Genomic DNA, 16900 nt, shown 5'->3' with positions numbered 1-16900 from the left:
AGCTTGCTACAGCGCCCAGGATAATCAGCGATGTTGTTCCGCATGCGCAGGAGCTGCCAAGAACAGAAAGCCAGCATCGGAAGCACCCATTATCAGGCGCCGAAGATGCGCCGGTGGCTATCGTAATCTGCCGCTCCGTGCATAGGCTGGCACCCGCTTCTTCGTTATTGTTAACACTTTTGAGGACTGTACATCGATGTTATGAATAAGTGCGCTTTCGCTTTTCAATAAACTAGTAGTTGGAAGTTAGCGCTTCGTCCTTGTGCATCCTTACCGTATTTCACCTTACATTGCTCTGTACACCCCCTTAGATATGCGGGACATTTCACGCGACGGTGGGTTCGCACAGTAGTTGTGGCTCGGTCGCATCGCACTTGCGCGCTTCACGTTTCGCTATGGGACGTTATTGACGGTGTTTCTGTACCAGCAACTGTCCGGGCAAAAACATTTCGCACAGGCTTACTGCAGAGTCCATGCTTTCCCCCAAATTTTCGTAGCTCACCTCTTCGTCCAGTCCTTGGCCAACCCCTATTGCGTTTGCGATCTATTGGCAGCCACTCCGTTAAACGGATGGTCCACCTGTTTTTCCTCATGCGCATGACGTGACCCACGCATGCCCATTTCCTTCGCGTAATTTGAGCTAGAATGTCCTCCACCTTAGCCTGTTTCCTAATCCACGCGGCTGTTTTCCTATCCCTCACCGGGATCCCTAGCATTCTCCTTTCAATAGCCCGTCGGGCCGATCTAAGTTTTCTTTAAAGTCGTTTGGTGAGACCCAAAGTTTCAGCCCCGAACGTCATTGCTGGAAGAACGCAATGATTAAATACCAGCTTGCCCGCCGCGGTGGCTCAGTGGCTAAGGCGTTGTGCTGCTGACCACGAGGTCGCGAGTTCGATTCCCGGCCACGGCGGCCGCTTTTCTGATGGAGGCCAAAAGCAAAAACGCGCGTGTGTACCAGATTTCGGCGCACGTTAAAGATCCCCAGGTGGTCAAAATTCATCCGGAGCCCTCCACTACGGCGTGCCTCATCGCCTGCGTTGCGTCGGTGCGTTGAACCCTACAATCAATCAATCAATCAATCAATCAATCAATCAATCAATCAATCAATCAATCAATCAATCAATCAATCAATCAATCAATCAATCAATCAATACCAGCTTCATGAGTGACACAGGAAAATTACTAGTACGGATATCGGAATTCTCTCACCATAAGGGCAGCCCACCCCATGCTTATTCTTCGGGTGATTTCCACTTCATGGGTTGGATCAGCAGCCATGACTTGCCCAAGAGAGACGTAATGGCTTACTGTTTCCGAGACTTCGTTACCTACCTTAAAGTCACGTTCCTTGGCATGCTGATTGAACATTACCTTCGATTTTTAAATGCGGAGCATTTCTTAGGCTCGCCATCTCCTCCGTCCATAGGCGTCCGTAGCTCATGACGTCACGTCGAGGCGCAGGTGCGCGCCTCTCCCCCGTACCCTCCTCGCTCTCAACAACAGCTGCGGCGGTGCGGCAGGAGCGCATCTGCGCGCGCATGCGCCGTAGCTGCCCCGTGCACCTCCTCGCTCTCAACAACAGCTGCGGCGGTGCGGGGGGAACGCGTCTGCGCGCGCATGCGCAGTAGTTACCCCGTGCGCTCCATCGCGCTAAGCAGCAACAGCGGCAGGTGTACACGTGATAGCGGCGTACTAGCGGCGTGACAGCTGCGTGACAACAGGGTGGTGCACTGCGTCTCCACCAGCAACAACAAGCAACCCACCACCATCCACGGCAGTTGCATCGACCTCATCTTCCCCAGTTACTCCAACGCACGACCGCTGCTCAAAGATCCCTTGACAGTCCACTTTAGCGACCATAAAGCAGTCGTTCTCTCCATCCAATACAACGACAGCACCAAGGAATAAAAGAAAATAATGATGATAATACCTTCACCTGTCCTTCCTGTGTCCGAAACTCACGAAACATTACATAAAAATAATAAAGCCGAAAGAAATAATTAAGCATTCCAAACACTCCCCACATACAAACGGTAACCACAAACTACCCAATTACTCAACTTTCACGCAATACAACCACCCCTATGCGACGCATTTACTCGAGTTCCCCCCGTGGGAAGATGCGGGCGGGCGGCTTTTTTCGTGTTTATTTCTAAGCCTGCGGCCATACTTTTCGAGCACAGTTGGCAAAGCATGCACTGCAAATCCCGGCCGCTTTGACTCAACAGCACAATGTCGTACGCAAACCTTAGGTGGCTCACATAGTCATTTATTGGCCCCTTGTTTTCCTCCACTTAAGCTTTCTGAACACACCCTCCATACAGGCCGTAAATAATTGCGGAGTTAATGTTCAATCAGCCTGCCATGGAAATATTGTGTCCCCTTGCTGGACACCCTTTTGTATAGAAAACTTACAATTTTTTTGATAGAGCCGTATAGTTCCCGTACATCCATTCTATATATCTTTAAAGAGCGTAATGCATGGCTTGTCGAATGCGTGATAACGTGACGCCTTTATTACGGCTGAAGTGGGCTCTCCGTCAAATGCTTTTTCGTAATCTAAAAATGCCATGTACAACTGTACAACTCCATTATATTCTGAACATTTTTCGATTACTTGGTTGATAGCGCGAATATGGTTCAATGTTGAGAAACCTTTCCTGAAACCAGCCTGTTCTTGTAGCTTTTGCAGGTCTAAAGTGGCACTCATTCGATTCGGAATTACCTTTGTAAATAGCTTGTGGGTAACTGAGAGCAGGCTGATGGGCCTGTAATTTCTAAGCTCTTTGGCTCAGCTAGCTGAGCTCATGGACTGAGCTAGCACTCGATAGACGTGGCTGAAGATCTTTGGGAGAGGCTTTCGTCCTGCAGTGGACACAACCAGGCTGCTGGTGCTGCTGCTGATGATACTGCAGAACACAAATCGCATGTAGGGGCACAATACCAAGTGAAATATGATGTATATATAAGTTTTTTAAACGTAAAACTCCAAGAATTCCTGATACAAAGCCTGACCACACGGCGAACGGGATGATAACGTTTATTTGTGTTTATGATTTTACGTTGAGGGGGAAGGTCAAAGTAGAAGATAAAGCGCCCCGGAGGACCTGAACGATCTGGCGGTAATATTTCCCTTCCGGGTTATGGAAACATCTAAACAGCAAAAGTCGTACGGGCGGGGACTGATAATCGAATCATTCGATCGATATTTGCCACTTGAGCGAGCTTTTTCTTTTGCATAGATTGTACATCACTTCGCATAATAAATACACGCTTCCCTGAAATTTTAAGAGCCTCCGTGTTTACGAACAATTTATTACTCCTCGGAGTTTTAAAGAACACGTAAGAGGCTTCGCCATAAATCGAAGCCTCCAGAAATGACGCAGTCCAGACCAGTGCATGGCGCTTATCGTTCGCTCTAGCTTGTCACTAAATGGGTATAAATCAGCGCACATTAAACAATATTCTAATGGCTACTGGGGTGCTGACCATCAGCAGCGATTTTATAGGAGGAAGTTTGACGGTAAAGTTGCGATGCTTTATCGGGACACACCCGTAAACTTTTGTTGTGAAGCTAGTGGCTACATCACACATAATTCGGGCGACCCCCTGCCCCAAGAAACAATCGTTCCCTCTCACTCGGTGTGCGAAAGGACGGCCTGTGAGCACGTCTCTTTTAGGTCAGCATATTATTCTTTTCTCCAGTGAAGGAGATGAGACGTATTGGGTCGTCGATTCTCGTGCCCGCACTCTTAGTCAAAAAGGACTAAAATAGGGACTAAAATACAACCGTTAGTCTTCGCGGGAGACCGTTCATCTTCAAGGGGAGTATCTGCGGCAGAGTACGTGCCGTGTGCATAAATGCGGACTAACTGTTCGTCCCCGCCGATCTATAAGGAGTAACGGGAAGACGAAACGCATGCAGTAAGTCTCTTTGCTGCGTCGTTAATCCCCTCATGGCGTCGTCGTTGCCCTTGCGCGCATATGTCTGCGAACAGTTTTATATTTCCAAAACACAAGCCATTGCAGTCACTGGGTGGTTTAGATGGTGCCACGGGAGAAAATATTGATGTTAGTTATAAGAAAATCACCTAGGGTTAGTAGAGCGGCGGGTAATGGCAAGGAGCGGCGAAGCGCGATTGCCATACGCATCTCGGCGAGGTTATGTTGATACGCTGTGTTGCATACGATTCGTGCGGGGTAATAACGGCCAATGAAAGATTTCAAGTGCCTTAACAGTACCGCAAAAATTAGTAATAATAGCAAAAGTGGATTCCTGAGCGTAATGAATATGTATGTGTTTAACAGACGAGAAAAAACGCATGTTGCTGATGACAACTGCAAAACAAAAATGCTCGCTACAGGTAAGCGTCTCGAAGTTATCTTTTACAATCGGTACATAATTGCCTTGGGCACCAAAGCTATGACAATGCTGCAACTGCTGTAAAACCCGCTTGCATTTCCCAGTCGCAATCGTCTAGCGACGCGAATTTGAAGAAATCAGGCTTAGCAACACTGAATTCGCTTCCGGCGATGCAGGAAAATATTGCATGTTTCCTTATTCTGACACTCACACAGACGACACCTTTCACATACGTTACATTGAGCACTTAACATATGTATCGAACACTAAGAAAGCACTTAGCTTGCGCTAATTTGTGCGGAAACAAATGAGTAGTCCGATCGCCCAGCTACCTATCTCAACTAGGCGACGACGAGTTGATTGTTATTTACGAGAAAAACTATGGTTGTGAGGCTCTACTTCGAATCGAACTGAGCAATAGTCCCTAAACCTAGCAAAGCGCTAAACGCAAGGCGCAAAACGCGGTCACGTTCGCTTGCACAGATAGAAATTCGGGCACCAGTTGCAATGGATCTGTTGCGTTATGCACAGAACTACACGCTCTACACTTGAATATTATCTACCGCAGCTATCACCTGTGGTCTAGCGGATAGCGCGTCGGGTTTCTTGTGTATATTCCCGGGCGTCAGGGGTTCGATCCCTGCCGGTGCCGAGGTTTTTTTCTTTTTTCTGCACTCTACGCAGTTCGTCCTTGGGGAGTATCGGAACGGACCATCCGGGTGGGGGACTAACCGTTCGTCCCCTCGCAGGTAGTCCCCAAAGGGAATAATGATTGTGGCAGAGGCCGTTAGTCCCCGAAAGGACGAACTTTTAGTCCTTTTTGCCTAAGAGTGCGGAGATAGAAAGCCACATGCTGTTTCAACCTCAAGCTCAAATGAACTTGCAACCTTGCCATTGCGAGGCGAAATTCGGGTCATTTTTTGGCGGCCAGGTACACAGTTAGGTAACCTGGAGGTTTTCACCTGAACCTTGGAAATAATGACTTTGAAGTTTTGGTTTGAGCGAGGTCCAGGTTCAACGCCCGTACTTTGCACGTTTACTCTTTCCCATCCACATTAGATTTCTCTTGCTCATAACCAAATCAAACGTGTTCTTCACACAAATACCTTCGATGGTAGTGTAAAGGTATATAATAAGAGAAATGCGAAAACATTCCCGCAGCTGCGCTCTTGGAGGTCCGCATCGTGTTCCAACTACCGCCACCGCCCGTGAAGGTGGCAGTGTTGCTGATTTGAGTAGTGAGGCAACGGGTGAGGATTGCCACAGGTAGATGTGGTTCGAATTAATTCTCTCATACGTATTGTTTGTTTGGGTTTATAGTTTGTTGATACTTTCAAAGGCGCACTTTTTTGTTGAGTCGGAACACCAATTCGTTTACCGTGTTACCTGGCGCTTTTCCCGTCCTCTGAGCGTGCGTTGTGCGCTGACAAGTTCGCTGGGGTAAAGTCAACTTCCGGATTTAGCTTCATTGTGGCCCCTTTATGCGGTGGCCGTGGCGTTGCCCTGCAGCTGCAAGTTCCGCGCAGGGTGCGGTGCTTCTGGGTGCGATAGATACGCTGCACGCAGTGTAGAAGCGGCAATGTGTATTAGTAGCCTTTGAGGCATGAAGCTGGTTTTAGTATTTGGTATTCCTCATGGAAAATATTCTTGGTTTAATTTGGTTTGTCCATTTATTTTATTTACTAGCAGGAAAAAATACAGGGAACCGTGCTTCAAAGGTAATGATGGAGTTTAGTTGGCGAGAACTTGGGAAATTAGAGGCGCACAACATACTGGTGTGTTCTCAAGCCGTCCACTTCAGAATTCTTGAATGCTTATGCAATTCCCCACCTGCTAAATGGCTGTGGTCAGAATTTAATATCGCGTGATTTCATCTCTGTTGTATAAATAATTAGTGCTGTGGCGTTTAGTAAAGTTGTTCAGACTTGTGGTTTTTTCACAACTCGCTATCAAACTGTGTGTACTTTCCAGTCTGGAACGACTCCTGGAGATCCTTATCGAAACCTAGAAATTAGGTTATCGCCTTCTTTCATAAAATCTTGTAAATTTGGTCTCCTGTGGATCGTTATCCTGAGTGAGAAAAAAAAAAAAACGTAGTTGAGCCAAATAAAATGAAAAAGAAAACGTGTGTGGCATTTTCCTTTTTCAGAAAGCCATGAGTTGTCGCTGCTCGGCTCGTGCGGCCAAATTTTCTTGAATTTCAGGCCGCGGGCTGATCAGCTCGCACTCGAAGCCGAGCCCGAGCGCATGCAACCTCTTGTCACCAACCAGGAAACCACGCAACACTATAGGCTGTCCCGTAAAACCTACTCTTCGCCACACAAATCGCTACCGAGAGATCAGGAAAGATTATTGCGTGCCCTGAAGGTCAACACCTCCCCGCATCCCACCAGACTACACCTCTTTGACCGGACACACGTTTCTCCCCTTTGCCGCTTCTGTGGAGAGCCCGGGACTCTCAGACACATAGTGGGCGGCTGCGACAAGTCCACCCTAGACCCCCCTAACATCCACCTTTTCATAGAGCTTTGGGAGAGAGCCTTGGCCAGCTCCGGCCTCGAAGACCAGCTGCGCCTGATCGAAAGGGCTGTCGACGCAGCCCGAGCTCAAGGCATCCTGAAATGAGGACGCCTCTCTCAAGCAGTTTCTGGATTAATTAAAGTTTATTCTCTCTCTCTCTCTCTCTCTCTCTCTCTCTCACATTGCTTCACGAATGGGGAACGGCAGGTGGTATGGGCATTCCCATTAACATTGGGCGTTCCTACACAAGGTGGTACAAGAGTGGCAGTTGTAGGGGTATACTATTAGCTGAGATAGATGTGGGGCTGTCGTTATTGATTGCTTCAGAAATCAAGAAAATTATGAGCAGCATGCCAACAAAGGGCTATGCAATTGTACTTATTTCACTTCGACATTATATAATGGATTTGAATTCTGATCTGTGCCCAACAGTAAATATCAGCTGGTACGATCTCGTTGATGGTTAAATTCGCTGCTGTTCCCAGCGAACACCGTAACAGCGGAGAACAGCTGAGCTCAGCTGTGAATTTAACCATAAAGTAGCTGGTACTAGCACACATTTTCTCTCGGGTATGCATTTCTGAACGATGTCGTTACTGCACCAAATGAACCTAAAGTTGCAGAACGAGCTAGTGCTAGGTCATAAGGGAGTGTTTCCTTTTAGCATATTGTTTCAACATAGCCGCATTCTATGACGGTATGACGGGTATGACGACATTTACCTGCACAAAGGAAACTCTAGTGTAACGATTTTGTCTTTTCCTTCAGTCTACTGACGATATTGTACGTAAACAAACCACCGCGTACAGTTTTTAAGTGCAATGCACTTCTTAAGCGACCCTGAACCTGCGTCCACCGGCGATGTCCGCGCACGTGGAGATGGGCGCGCGCAGCCTGGCCGCTGACATGGCACATACCCACGTGGGGGATTGGCCAGGAATCTCCTCGTCTTCCTTGGCAACGGGGGGAGATGGGCGCGCGCTGCCTGGCCGCTGACATGGCACATACCCACGTGGGGGATTGGCCAAGAATCGGGCGTGAGAAGGGCTATTGCACCTGCTTAAAAGAGTACTGACACGAAATTTCAAAGCTGAGATCCGCTCTAGCAATCAAGTACAACGACAACACAAATAGGTGTCTGTGAATAAATGCATCTTTCTTTCTTTGTAGTTGTGTGTGTGTGTGTGTGTGATCTCTCTTTCGCGAACATTACCGAACCGCGCAAATTCAACTCGTGCATTCGCACTTTCACATTCTTCCCCTCGGGGAAATGCGGGGAATTTTTATCAAACCGACAGCGCACGTACGTAGTCCTTCACGGGATCACGGGACAAAGGGTAGTAATCATAATTGCACACTGCTGGAGCAAGCTTCGCAGCACTTGGCAAGGGAGTTTAGAAAATTGAAGCGGTGCCTTAGCGCATCACCCAGTTTGAAAGCACCAATTTGATGAGCTGAAACGGGGCAGACGTAGAAACACACGTCATAGCTGCGGCACAACACCGCAGAACTTCCGCAGAAAAAAAAGCAAAACGTGCAAGGCAGTTGCCCTGGCGCATCACCAATGTGCACTCCAAGCACGCACCAACTGATCAAAAAACAAAACGGACACGCACACAAACGCATCATCGAACACAAGTGCTGTCCACCGGGCCCTAACGCATCACCCACTTCACGCGCGTATGTTGACGTCGACGGAAATCCCAAACTGATCAGCTGAAACAAGGCGGACACAGTAACACATTTTACTATACTATACGTTACTATAAATAGCCATAATCTCGAGATTCCGCCACGATTCCGCGCCGCCGCTTCTCGTAAAACAAACGCCGAGCATGCCACCGAACTCCCAGCCACAATATCGGCTTACGCTGCTTTCTGTTAAAAAAAAATAAAAAAAAAAACAAAAAGCAAAATTTTGTACATTCACCCGGTCTGTTTCTTTTTTTATTTTTGTTATGACGTCACGGCCTTTCGTGGCTCCGCCCATTAGAAGCGGATTTTATTTTTTATTTATGACGTCACGGGTCTTCGTGGCTCCGCCCATTGACTGCGAAGCGGGATCAAGTGCTTCTCGCCGGAGAGCGGCACACCGGTTATATGCGCAGTGCGCCGAAGGAGAGGAGACCGCGGAGAGAGAGAGTACTGCACATGCGCCCACCGGCGGAGTGAGAGCGCGCTGGGCCGCACACCCGCAGATGTTGGGAGAGAGTGTTCGCTCTCACCTGGGCACGCGCCGGCGCCAGTGCGTCTGCCGCGGCTATGACGCAACACAATCCAACACAATCCACTTTAATCCAATCCAATCCAAGCCAAGCCAAGCCAAGCCAATGCCCCTCGCGAGAGAGTGTTCGCTATCGGAGAGGAGAGGGGGTGAGCGGAGGAGAGTGCGGACGCCGACGACGGACGCACGCAGGAAGGACAGGGCCGCCGACAAGAGATGCTCTCAGCGTCGCATCTAAAACGCCCGTGTACAAGATTTCAGCGCACCAGGGGGTCAAAATTAATCCGGAGCCCTCCACTACGGCGCGCCTCATCACCTGCGTTGTGGCGGCGCGTTAAACGCTACAATCAATCAATAGCTGGGATACCTTAGGAAGCGAGTTTTGAAAGATGGGTGAACGTTTCATGTAGTTGCGCAGCCTGCATTACCTACGACATTGAAGACATCCAGAAAGGAAAGGATGGAGCATGCGCTTGGATTATTGATCTATAGAAATATAGTAATTAATGTGGAGGAATTCTTCACCACTGACAAAAGAGTCGCATCCATTATGATCAAGTTGATCAAGATGTACAGGCTAAAAATATACAAGCCTACGTACCGACCTCTAGCTAAGGACTCGAAGCTGTTGACAGCATCTGCGAGTCTACTGATCATGAAGAAAGTAAACACTCGTTACACTATTGTGGTGGAACCCGTTAACGCAAAGGTAGGAAAGAAACAGATAGGCGAAGGCGGAGTGAAGAACTTTGCAATAGGTAGTCAGAATAGCCGAGCCGATACACTGGTTAGATTTGCAGAGATAAATAACCTGAGGATTTGAATGCATTCTTACAAAAATTAAGAAATAAGGAATGAGTATCGAAATGCCTGCACTGTATAACTAAAAAGTAAATCTACTTCATTCTAAGTGACCGCCCAGGTATTGTGCAGTTCTTATACGCGCTAGGCAAGGTCAAAACAGCGATTGCAGGTTAGTGAGATGCATAATAAGGTTAGACTTCGAAAGTGAAAAGATGAAACTAGCCAAAAACGGGAAACCCATCCTGCAGGCAGCAAGAGCCAGGATGCAAGAGTTAGGAATGACCCGTTCGAACGAATTCGCGGTTTTAACCAGAGAGAATTGCGAGTTTTAGTATAGTGTTTTCAGCACTGCGCTAAGTGTTAACGCACGCTATTACCTTGCGTCGTTCGCACTGCGCATGCGCAGTACGCAAACTTGGTTTTGCGTTTAGCGGACGTAAGACTAACGCACGACGTTTCAGCAAAGTAGCGTGTGTAAGCTACGGCCCTTGCGCGCCTTGAATTTACAACATGGCGGTACGTACAGCGGAGCACCTCAACGCTTGTGAGCGTTCATTAGCATCTTATCGAGTTTTTTGCTCCGTTCTGATTACATAGGTCCCGTGATTTTCACGTCGCTCTCGTGGTGTGGAAAACTAACGTGACGTTGCTGATTGCCCGAATGAAGCTCCTGCAGGCCGGCCTCCGAAACTGTGTGTGACACGTCCGCTTCACTGTGTAATACGATGTTGTGCTCCTGTGGGTGTACTGTGCTTGCTATGTTTGAAAATACAGTAAAATCTCGTTAAACTGTACCTTACGGGGACGCGAGGAAAGTACGTACTAACCAGCCCTACGGTTTATACGAATGCATTAGATTAAAAGAAAACCGAGTCGGGGATTCGGCTTAACTAGGTATAAAAAAGGGCCCATTTCCCCGCGAGGGGGACTCGAGTAAATGCGTCGCATAGGGGGTGGGTGTATTGCGTTAACGTTTAGTGTTTGGGGAGTTGGTGGTTGTGAATGCGTTGTATCAGCAGCTTCTTGACGTAGTTTGAATGAGTCAAGGATAAAGGCGCGTTCGTAGCCTTTCATTCTGTGTCGGTTTTGTGGCGCAGTGGGAAGAGCACCATGTACCTCGCGTTCCGCCCACAGGTAGTGAATGCGTTGTATCAGCAGCTTCTTGACGTAGTTTGAATGAGTCAAGGATATAAGGCGCGTTCGTAGCCTTCCATTCTGTGTCGGCTTTGTGGCGCAGTGGGAAGAGCACCATGTACCTTGCGTTCCGCCCGCAGGGTCGTGGGATCGAAACCAGGCGCCGGTAAGTATTATTTTTACATATAGTGTAGGGGTAGGGGTGCGGACCTGTTTTTGAGAGCGAGGAGGGTAGCGTGATGCGGGAGAGGAGGAGTGGGGGAGAGGGCGAACCTGGAACGGCTGTTGCGGACGCCGAGGCACGCCGACAACGCCGGGTGACATCGTGAGTTAAAGAAATGCTCTGCATTTAAAATAAACTACTGCTTATGCGGGTACGGTTTAACGAGATTCTACTGTAGTTATCATTGGCGACGTCTCAACCCAGTGCGTGCGGCTGAAAGCCTTCTGGGTATGCGGTAGAGTGAAGTGACTGGATGTTCGACCGCACAAATCACGCGATTTAAAGGGGCCCTGAAAGGCATTTTGAGCACACTAAATGAAGTAGCGCAATCGTTAGATTGGGTCGTGAAGGTCATCTGGGCCAAGTATTACTCTTTTACGAGCAGCGGAAAGCTCACACCTTTGTTGCAAAGTTTGTCGCTTTTTTCTCACCCTTTCCTTCGTGTTTTTGGACGCCGCCATCTTCACATGTCTACATCATCGATTCCCCGATGTTCGTCATGAGCTAGACATCCTGCTATTGGGCGGCTTTTTCACGCACTTCCGGCAAAGAGATGAGTCGTCTGCTCAGCGTCGACTCGCCGGCTGATCTGCCAGCGTAGTGCCGGAGTGCTTGGACATTTTACGACAAACGAAACAAGTGTAAACAAACGCTTAACCGTTCGTATTGAATGCAACACGGCCATAACACGACATGGATATTCTCTTACCGGAGTACGTTCCATAAAGAAAGCGTTGAAGCACCGTGGCACTTCTTTCGTGCAATCGCAGAGAACGCCCTGAGCCGAATGCCCGGGTTTGACGGATACATTTTTTTCCACTTCAAAACAATCCAGAGATGCGTTTCGAACGAACACAACGTCACAACATGCGTTGCAAGTCTGAACCGCGATTGACAGACGATGGGTTGCCTCCTCCTGCCCGTCGTAAATTCGGCACTCACCTCGCGCGCGGTTTGCGGGGACGGACAGCAAGTCACTTAACTCTGGCGCGAAAGCCGAGATGGCTTTTAGCCACGCACACTGCACATACCCCATGCGAGGTTGAGTCGTACGTCGCTGGAGAAAGATAATCCAGACCATGGGAAGCACTATCCACCCGCAGAAGCACAACGTCGCATTTCATCGCGAAACAAAGGCGTCCACAACACACACACCATCGCCTCCTGTAATGCCAAACGCATCTCACATTTCCTGATGAGAGTGAGTGGTACGACTGCAGTGCCCACATGTCGCGAGGTGGGGCCCCGAGCTGAACCGGGATCACGCAAGCGTAACTGACCTCTGGCCGGTTTGTGCCTTGTTGCCAAGGCAACCGATGTTTGAGATCGTCAAAGAAAGGCGCTCGCTCCAGCGCTAGAAAGCTCAGAGCCGCGCCGGAGAATGTTTTGCCAACGTTGCCGCTCTCCACCACGCGTCGCCCCAAGCTGAACTGGTCACATGATTGAAGCGTTTTGCGCACGAGTTCTGTAACGGTTTAAAATGTCTTTTTCACATGGCGCCGGCAGGAATTACCACCACCGCAAAATAAGACCCGGCACCAGCGGGGCCACATCTGATACGGCGCTTTTTGGATAAACAGTGCGCGGTGCATGAAAGGGACCGATCGCACGATCCACCCCGAGCGGCTGCGAGTTCGCCGCCGTTAAAAGTCACGTGCTGCACTGCAGCAACGCACACCGCGAAAGGGCAAGGCCAGGCCACCGCACATGTGCACATGCGGCCAGATTTTTCGTTCGCTTATCCATCCTTGAGCGGAGTGCGGAATTCATGGTGTCAACAAAACTTGCCCGTAGCAGACGGCAGTCGGAGGAGCGTAATGCGGAAGTACGTCACCGCTGACTAGCGCAGCATCATGGGAGGGAGTGCTGGCGCGCCGTCAACAGTTGAAAAGAGGAGGAAACGCGGCGCGACGATAATGCGCGGTTTTTTATTTACGATTTCTCAGCTAATACTCATCGCTTTAACAAAATTCTTGCGGGAGGAGATTGCTAATACATTGTCTTATTTGGTTACATGTACATCCATGCATCGGCGGAAGGTATTTCAGGACCCCTTTAATGCGCCGACGCAACGCAGTCGGGGTGGCGCGCCGTAGTGGAGGGCTCCGCATTAATTTTGACCACCTAGGGATCTTTAACGAGTTAAGTGAATGTCATCTCTACAACGGGCAGGAGGGAAAAAATCGCATGTTATTCTTATGCTTCGGCTTCGCAGTGCAAGCAGTGACGTCGTACGTTTCGTGTGTTTGAAACGGATTTCTGGATAGTTTTTAAGCCAAATAAAACGTATACGCCAAAGCCGGTCTTTTTGTCGTTCATGTTGTGTGCGATTGCCAAAACAAGTAACCTCGGGGCTTGAATGCTTCCGCTAGAGAGTGTACTTATGTGGCAGAATATTCGTTTTATCTTATACACGTTTCGCATTCAATACTACCGGGAATGCCTTTGGTTTCACTGGTTGAATAGTCGTGAAAAAAAAACCTCCGTCGCATGCCCCCGCGCGAGGGACACGAGTGCAGAGCATTGGGGGTGGTCCTGTGGCGTAGGTTGTGGTAGTTGGCGGTGGTAGTTGTAGTTGTTGTTGTCGTAGGGGTTAGGTAGTTGGGTTGCGAGACGAGAGAGAGAGAGAGAGAGAGAGAGAGAGAGAGAGAGAGAGAGAGAGAGAGACGAGAGACGTAAGTACGTAACGTGTTATTTATTGCCATCGTTTGCACCCCACCCTCTCTGCGGGGCAATCGGTTGGATCTTTATTATTATTCTTGTCTCTATTTTCTTTAAGCAGAACAGAGCGCAGGAGTAGAATGGAGTGAGCCGCGCCGATACCCGCTTTATATTCGTAGCGCGCGCAGTAGAGGGAGAGGAGGTAGCACCTGCTGCTGCAGCGACTCTTTCAGCGCCGGAGCACGCGCATTCGTGCCCGCACCTGTTGTTGAGAGCGAGCAGGAGCGGGGGAGGGGCGCACGTGCTGGCTGGCTGCGGACGCCGATCGCCAACGGACGGGTGACATTGTGAGTTAAAGAAATGCTCTGCATTTAAAACTCCAGGTGGTCGTTTGGCCCGATGAGTGAGTCACTTCCCATTCGGTTCAACAGATGGCGCAGTAAACTTTAGCGCGCCGCAATGCGAAATCGACGAAACGCTGTACTAAAACTGTCCGCGCCGTGCCGACGTAGCGCGCCGCAAAATTTTAACCTTTAGCGTACGCAAAGGCAGCGAACGTTGCAGTAAAACTCTCTAATGAAGATAGTGAGGACATAATAAATGACAGCCTAGCGACGATGATTACAGAGACAGCCACAGCCGTCGGAAGAAGGGAATCTAGAAAAAGCAACCGGTAAACTCTCTCATACAACGGAAAGGCTTATTCCAAAACGCATGAACGATGGACCAAATCACTAGAAATGGACAAAATCGACTTGAATGCACTGCGGAAATTTATTAACAGAAACTACATCAGTTACGTTCGTACCTACACCATGGCGAAGATTCAAAAGACGTTAGAAAGACGTGGACGCAAAAAAAAAGATAAACTAAGGACAAGCTACCTATTGATAAAAATAGAATGTACGCTGTCAAACATGAAGGAGAAAACACACAGTATGTATAAAAAATAAAAGCAACAGAACGGTTCCATGTTAAGCTGTACGCTAACAACGTTGCGCCAGCAGACAGCACTGAACCTATCAACTTGGTTCACAAGGTTGTATTAGAAGCGAAAATGGAGGTGGGAAGGGACCGTCAGAGGATGAAGGAAAAAAAACTGCGGGATGCGACAGGGTATTCGTGGATCACCAAAAAAAGTGCGACAACATTGTAAAGGGAAGCTTGCAAAGTTTTTTTAATTCACATTGCCTCAAGACTTTAGGTGAATGCCAATTTAATCTTAATTCGCAAGAATGGCGAAGTCAAAAACTACAAGAAAAAAAGACCTACCACACTACTCCCAGTTGTGTACAAGCTATTGTGTATGAGGCTTAACCTCACACGCGACACCCTAGAATTACAAAAGCCCAGGGAACAGGCTGAGTATCAGGAAGGGCTACTCAACAATTGATCGCGTTCCTGTCTTCAATCAGGTATTTGAGTTATTTTCAGGGTGTAACAAAAATCTCTTACACTGACTTACACTAAGGATATTGAAACGGGCCAAGAAAAGAAAACCACCCAGAGATGAACTCATTAAAAGTCTTAAAACACAGCTTTCAGCCGCTTTATCTACAGCCAGAGAGAAATATTTTTCGACAAGGTTGCCAAATTTCATAAAAACACAACCAGAAAAGTTCTGGCGCTATCTGGGCAGGAGTGAAAAACGCATGCAGCAAATTGAGCAAAACAATGTCCTTATTACTCAGCCGAAGGCCACTGCTAATGCAATGAGCGAGTATTTTCATTCGGTCTTCTCTCCCCAGACTGAAAACAGCGGGCTGTTTACCAATGTGACTGATATTGAACCTGACTTTATATCTTGCGAAGCCGTTCTTGCACTTCTGCTTGATATAAATGAAAAGTCGTCAGAAGGGCCAGACCTAATTCCAAATACTTTTTTGCGCCGTTATGCCGAGCCGATATCGCACATTTTGACCGCCATCTTTCGTTTATGCTTGCGCCACTCAGTTTTGCCTGAAGATTGGCGCCTAGCCCGTTGTGAGGAAAAGACCCAAGTTTCGTTTTTTTTTCCCTTGTGTGTTTTTTTTTAATTATTACACTGTGACATGGGCCGTGAGTGAACTCAAGCTACCAGTGCAACACGGAAGAGAAGACGACGGGCTGTGGGCAGGTGGCGTGCAGCTGGGAAAAAATCGAGGGAAGAGGAGAACGAAGCCAGAAGGGCTACGAGTGAGACGAGCGAAGAGGCTCGTGCCACGGAACCACGGGCTGGGGGACGTTCCAGAGGAAGAGCTCCTGCCGTCGTTCCTGCTGCGGGCCTTCACCCAGGGCGTGCCTACCTCATCCGGTCCTGGTGGCTTGTTCCAGGACCAAGGGGCGGCCTGTCGAGCGACTCCTGCCAGGGCGCAGTTGCCGAGTGCGGGCCTTGGCCGACGCTACCGAGGCGCTCATCTCCGGGGTCGTTCGTGGGACGTGGTCCTTGCGAGCTCAGCTGGGATCAGACATCGGTGCGCTGTCCCGTGGCAAGCGCCGCACACGGTAGAGCAGCTGTGTGCCGGCGACGATCCAGTTGCAGCAGTCGTGCCACCCCTGCCCTCGCTCGCTTCGACGGCCACATCAACTGACGACGAGAAGGCGTCGGGACCTGTCTGTGAGACGACGGCTTTGATTATCCCGAACCCTACTCGCGAGGGACGTTGGTGTGGGGCAGAACAGGCAGTAGCTCGAGAATTGCCGAACTGTATTTTGGGGTCACTTGTCACGTGAGACTGACGCGAAATGACGATGTACTTTGTTTTCCCGCTCCCGTAACTCAGGACTTGTGGAACAGATAAACATCTGATTTTCTTTTTCCCTCTTCACAACGTCTCTGTCACCTCCTTTCTCGTCCGACAGCACATGAAAGCGTGACGAACGTCCATTCACCATCTCACCCGTGTTGTGGCAGTTTTTAAAAATGGAAATAGCTTAAAAATGGAAAATTATCGACCTATCTCACTAACATCAACCTGCTGCAAAATTCTGG

Source organism: Haemaphysalis longicornis, unplaced genomic scaffold, assembly GCF_048455015.1.
Source record: "Haemaphysalis longicornis isolate Haplotype H1 unplaced genomic scaffold, Haemaphysalis longicornis Haplotype H1 scaffold_1, whole genome shotgun sequence".
Classification (NCBI taxonomy): Eukaryota; Metazoa; Arthropoda; class Arachnida; order Ixodida; family Ixodidae; genus Haemaphysalis; species Haemaphysalis longicornis.
Note: the sequence above shows the minus strand (reverse complement) of the source record.